Source organism: Pinus tabuliformis, chromosome 5_2 (assembly GCF_031772625.1).
Source record: "Pinus tabuliformis cultivar Carrire ecotype Pingquan chromosome 5_2, CPIR1, whole genome shotgun sequence".
Lineage (NCBI taxonomy): Eukaryota > Viridiplantae > Streptophyta > Pinopsida > Pinales > Pinaceae > Pinus > Pinus tabuliformis.
Window position 1 is genome coordinate 333626088 of NC_142306.1, and position 6373 is coordinate 333632460.

Genomic DNA, 6373 nt, shown 5'->3' on the forward strand with positions numbered 1-6373 from the left:
TATGATGATCTTGAAACACTTCTTTTAATGTTTTTTTAGCATAACAATAAAATTTGAAATAACATTTAGTAATATCTTTTTACCTTCTTATATACCGTATTTGGTCTTAGTGGATGATAATCATCATTATCACCATCAACATTACATACTATTGTAGGAAGTTTGCACCATTTTAGAGTTGAGGACAAAATATTTTTTTAAGATCAAATTAAATGTTGAATGCGAGTAGTAGCATACTTAATGAATAATAGATTAACATGCAAGCTATATATTAATTATAAAGTTATTTAATGACAAATGATCATAGTATTGTGTCCAATATATACCATCATAGATCCATTTTAAGTGCAGATGTAGGGATCAAATTTCTTCACGTGAAAATATTTTCAATGAAAGATACAATGTGTTATTTTTCATTGGTGAAACTGTATTTTTGAATGCTAAATAGAGTAGATATACCACCAAATAAAAATTTTAACCATAATTTTTTTTTTCTTATATATAGATATATATGAAGTTGATATTGACATAAATTAGTTAACATAAATCTTCAAATAGTTTCTCTGTATCTCTAGCTGAAATTTTTTGAAAAGTATAAAATTTAAAAATCTAATTCACACATTTTATATACTTCTAATTACTTTACAAAATATTCATTTCTTTTTATTTTTCTATTTAGAACATAATTTTTATTTTCCCCCCCATATTGGGTTGTAAAATGAGTCTCTCATCTCAATTACTAATCATTTTAATGATCAAAATCAATCATGAATTAGAATAGTGACAAAGTAGTACAATTTGATTATTTTCAAATACAACAAGAAAGAGAGAAAATTGACTAAGTTATTTATTACAAATGTTTAGTTTTTATTCTTGTAGTGTTTAAGGATATTATATTGAAAAGAACATATTAACATTCATCTAAAACTTAGATTCCTTACATTATTTCTATTATCATTAACATTTATATTTATGTATTAAATTTGACTTATGAATAATATTCAACTAAAACTTAGATTCCTTACATTATTTCTATTATCATTAACATTTATATTTATGTATTAAATTTGACTCGTGAATAATAGATTTTGCAAAAAAAAACTTACCTATAAAGTTATTTAAGAATATACTAATATTGTTTTTCTTACTATTATTGACCATTTTAAATTGACACTAACTGTTTTTCCTACGTTGATTACAAATTAATTATACTAGTACAATATTGGCACACTTCAAAATCTATAAGAGGAAATATTTTATAATTCTAGTTGTGTTGTTCAATGATCAAAATATTTTTTTTATAAATTAGAGTGCAACAAAATAGTGAATTTGATTTATATCAATTATAATAAGGAAAATTAAGGAAAACTCACCTCAAACATTATATCTAGTGTCTAGCATTTATTCATTAAGTGTTTAAATGGTTTATATTAAATAGAATACTAATTAGGTACTCCATTGTTTTTTTAATAAACCAAGTTTAGAAGATGTTTTTAAGTGCATTATTGAATTTGATTATGCATATTTCATATGGTGAGAAGTCATGTTGGTCAAATAAATCCTTGAAAACTTAAATATTTTATGGCATTGTCATGTAATTTGTATAACACATGATTACATTGAAATATTAAATAATATAAAACTCCTCCAAAAAAGAATATGAAGAGAATATTTGATATACAACAAATATGGAAAAGTGTGTATGAATGTATATTAATAGATCCTTCAAAAAAAATTACATTCATGAATCATATAAACCTACTCTTAAGATATTCGCTCAAGCAGATCAAGAATGGCTTCTACACCATATTTATTTATCTTGGTCTTCTTGCAATGTTCTTTCTTTGGCATCCATGCCCACACTATGGTATTAATTGGAATAGAGCCAAGTTCTGTGTCATCAGGATTTGGTACCCAATATTGCTCTAAAAATTTTCCATTGTATTTCCCTGACATAGGCTTCCACCAGTCAACCTTTACATGAAGACTCTCACTTTCATTATCCCTAAAGATATTTGAGATGGATTTTGCCATCCAAATCACCTCTCCTGCATCCTCATTTCCTGACCTAACTAGCAACATCTTTCCTTTCTCAACATCAATCATCGGATTGAAAGTTGGTTTTGGCTTGTTGCATTTGGGTCCAACATGTATTGGTTCATCTATCACATTATCAAAATCTCCATCCATAATACTTGACATTACTTGGAGTGCATTACGATCAACATCAACAAGGTGCCTTGTCCTGGGCCAGAAACCCTCAGAAGATGAATCACTTCCATCTATTATTCTATGATCATTATAGATTCCATCTAATATATCAAGAACTTTTTCCCAATACACTACTTTATTTTTCCATTCCTCTGTAACAATTGGTGAATCCTCGTTCCCAATAGTGTCTTTCCACATTTTTATGTATGATGTTATCCCTTCCTTTAGTTCTTTTAAATAGACATCATTTTGTTTGGAAGTTAAGAAAGATGGCTTCCCTATGGGAATTATAGGTCGGCCTTCATCATCTATATTCCATAACTCAACTGGTTCTGACCACTCAATATCTCTAATTGATTCTTTGTACCTTAGTACTAGAACATCATTGAGTACAAGAAATTGGAAATATTGGACATTAAGATGTCCATCTAGTGCATTTTTTCCCTCCTTGATGTATCCATTAAGGAAACTTTTGAAGTCATAGACCTTGTCAATAAGTGTAGGTGGAAACACTCGATTTTCTTCAATTGTGCGATATGTAACCATCATTTCAGGTAAAGAATAAATATTTCTACTTTTTAGGTTGGAAGACATTCTTCCATAGGTTCCATCTATGTCTTCATGGGTGCGCCCCACAGGCAAGAACCCAACCTCAATAGTGATGAAGACACCAGGTGCAGTTAAAAGCGATAGAAACATGAAAAGATAGTGATTCTTATTATCACTTGCTGCATTGTCCAACTGTAACAACAAATGTGGAGGAAGAGGTTTAAAATCAACATTTTGACTTTTTGAACTTCCATGAGATATAAAATCATCCTTGTACCCTTGACATTTTGAGTAAATAGAGGTGTCAATTAATGCATTTGTAAGTGGGTTTCTTGAAATTCCACTTTCATAAAGTAGATCACCATACATATCCATTTGTGGGTCTTCAAGGTCCCTTAAGCACTTTGCAAGAGATGTAATAGTAAATTGTGATCCCATATGGAAAAATGGTAAGGAGAAATGACCAAAACCTCCTGCCTTATGCCCATGTGTAAGCATAGCTGTCAATGACAAACCTAAATTTGTTCCTACAATAGATTTTGATTTGACACGTAGCCTTGGGATTGAAGTCTTTGTTTTGTCCATTTTATCATGGATAATACTCAAATACTCCTTTGGAAACCACTCTGACATAATTCTATGGGCATAGTAGCAATATCTTCCACACATAACAATCTTGTTATGTTTCTTCAACCTACCTCGTGCCTTTTCTTCCAACTCTTTTGTAGTTGCTGACTTCGTTTCTGCTTTCAACACAATACATTCACTGCATTTACTGAAGTTGGTGTTCTTTGAAAATGCCACATCTCAAAACTTAGTATTCCAAATCTTGCTCATTGTTGACTGTGATATTGATGGGTAATTGAGCTTTTGAAGAGCCTCATTGATCTCTTTTAACAAAGAATTTTGTGTGTAAGTCGAAGGAAGCAATATTAAAGGAGCAGATGTTCCATCTTCTTCAACTTGACGTGTTTGGTTTGATGAAAAATCTGAATTATCCATTACAATTTTGTGCAATATTTCTATGGTTGCCACTGTGTGAGTTCTTGCTTTGCATGTGTTGGTGTTACCATGAATAGCTTTGATCTGTCCATGTTGGAAATAATGCTGGTAGTTATAGAATATTCTTTGAGTAATTTTATGTATCTTCTACCATGTTTTCGTACAAATAATATTCCCATTAAATCTCATGTCCTTTACATTTCTAGCAATAGGTGGTAAGCCATGGCCATGGCCATGGCCCTTTGACATGACTGTGTTTGACATGAGTGAATTCAAGACAAATTCTCTACTACCATTTTTATTTATTTGTCTCATATCCCTTCTAGCACTTGCAATGGCCTTCCTATCCACATGTTGAAGACAATCTTTTCTACAACATGCATCTGCTGCCGAAACTCGAATTTCTTACTCTTCATCTATTTTTGTTTGACATTTTGCAATTTTTTTGTAGCCATAACTCGTTTAATCCTTTTATATGGCCTTGTTACATGCATATCAATTGAGTTTCTATCTTTTTCATTACAAAAGTACCCATCCCAATTGTTTAAGGGATTTGTGTCCTCTGTAACATCCCATATCACGATTTCCTTGGGTGGCTCCTTAAACTTTTCCTTAACCCTTAATATCACACCTTTATTGTCCACCAACTTATTTATTGGCCATCTAACCAAACATTGTACAGACTTATCCCCAATTCTACATATCTCACAATTTCCATCTATCTCTTCTAGAAAAACACCAAAATCCATTTCACCTAGTGTTTCACCCTCAACAATGTCATCCTCGCGGACATTAACTAGCATTCCTTTGGCAATGCACATGCTTGTTCCCATGCATTCATGTGTAAGAGAAACCTTTCTACATATGAATCTAACCCTATCTTGGGGAATATTTGTGGCATGATCATGACAGTGAGGCTCCAAATCTGATTCTGGCCAAATTTCATAAGATTCTAATGCACCCCCAAGTGTATGCTCAAATCCTGTTGGATGTGGTAGAGGAGCATTATGTTTTAACACCTTCTCGATTTTAACCACTATGCATCCTTTCTTTACCATCTTTCCATGCACTTTATGCCCAAGCTCTATATTGAATATGGAGCCCTCGCCCACCTTCACTCCATGTTGCAGAAGATCTACCTTGGCTCCAATAGAAGATGTGGAAGAAACATTTGCACCTATAAACGAATGTAAATAAGGTTAGTATTTACTCCAAAAAAACATTTATTATGCTATCAATAATATATAATACATGCTTCAATATTTTGATTTACCTATGTTGTGTCTCAAACCCATGATCTTCCATGGATGTATGTCCCCTTCATTAACATCCTCATCAATCAAATGTGGTTGAGTTACATCAATTATCAAAATTGTAACATAACCAGCATTAACCGTTTCTCCAACATAATAAGTTCCAGACTCTGCAAATTCGACCCTTCCTAGCCCAATGACTTGATCATTAATAAGGATATCAACATAGTCCCCATTTGCCAAAATTATATTTTCCATTGTAGCTTGTATCAATTCTGTAACAACAATTAAATCGTAACTTGTAATTAAAAGGTTGAACCGTGTAAAGTGTGACTTTATATTTTCACAAAAACACACAACTTACGAAAAAGTAATATAGATGCAAAAATTAAAATAGTATGGTAGTAATATTGTATGTAATGAAACATTGTTTCCTCAAATGAGAGCTAACAATCAATATCATTCCTTCTACTACAAACATAAGCATATTGCTAGAAGCAACATTACATGGTCAAATAAATCTAGCACGTGCTAGATTTCCTTCTAGGACAAACAAGCACATTGTCAATAAGAATATTCTAAGGCGAAGGAAATCCACCACATGCTAAATTTCCTTCTAACGTAAATAGAAGCATATTACTCACAAAAAAATTTCAAAGTAAAAGAAATCTTACACATTCTAAAGTTTATTCTAGCACAAACACAATGACATTGCCAAAAACAACATTGCAATGTGAAAGTTATCTAGCATACGCTTGATTTACTTCTAGCACAAACAAAAGCACATTGTCAACAATAACATTGTAGGGAAAACCAAATCCAACAACTTCTATCAAAAACACAATCACATTTCCATTAACAACATGCAAGGTAAATAAATTTAACGCGGTGCTAGCTTTACATGTAGCATAATACAAGCATACTACAAAAACAACATTTCATGCCAGAAGAAATCTAGTGCATGCTATATTTCCTTCTAACACAAACAAAAGCACATTACCAAGGTGAAGGAAATCTAACACGTGTTAGATTTCCTTCTATAATAAACAACCAAATTGAAAACAACAATATTGCATAGCAAAAGAAATCTAGCACAACTTATAGCCCAAACACAAGCACAACATTTCCAATAACATTGCCAAGGTGAAGGAAATCTAACACTTGCTAGATTTCCTTTTATATCATTAACAACCAAATTGGACAACAACAATATTGCAAAGAAAAAGAAATCTAGCATAGTTTCGTGCCCAAACACAAGCACGTTTCCAAATTAAAATTTGCAGGTGAAAGAAAAAATTTAATGCATGTTAGCTTTTACATGTGGACAAATACAAGAAACTCAACAACAACATTGCATG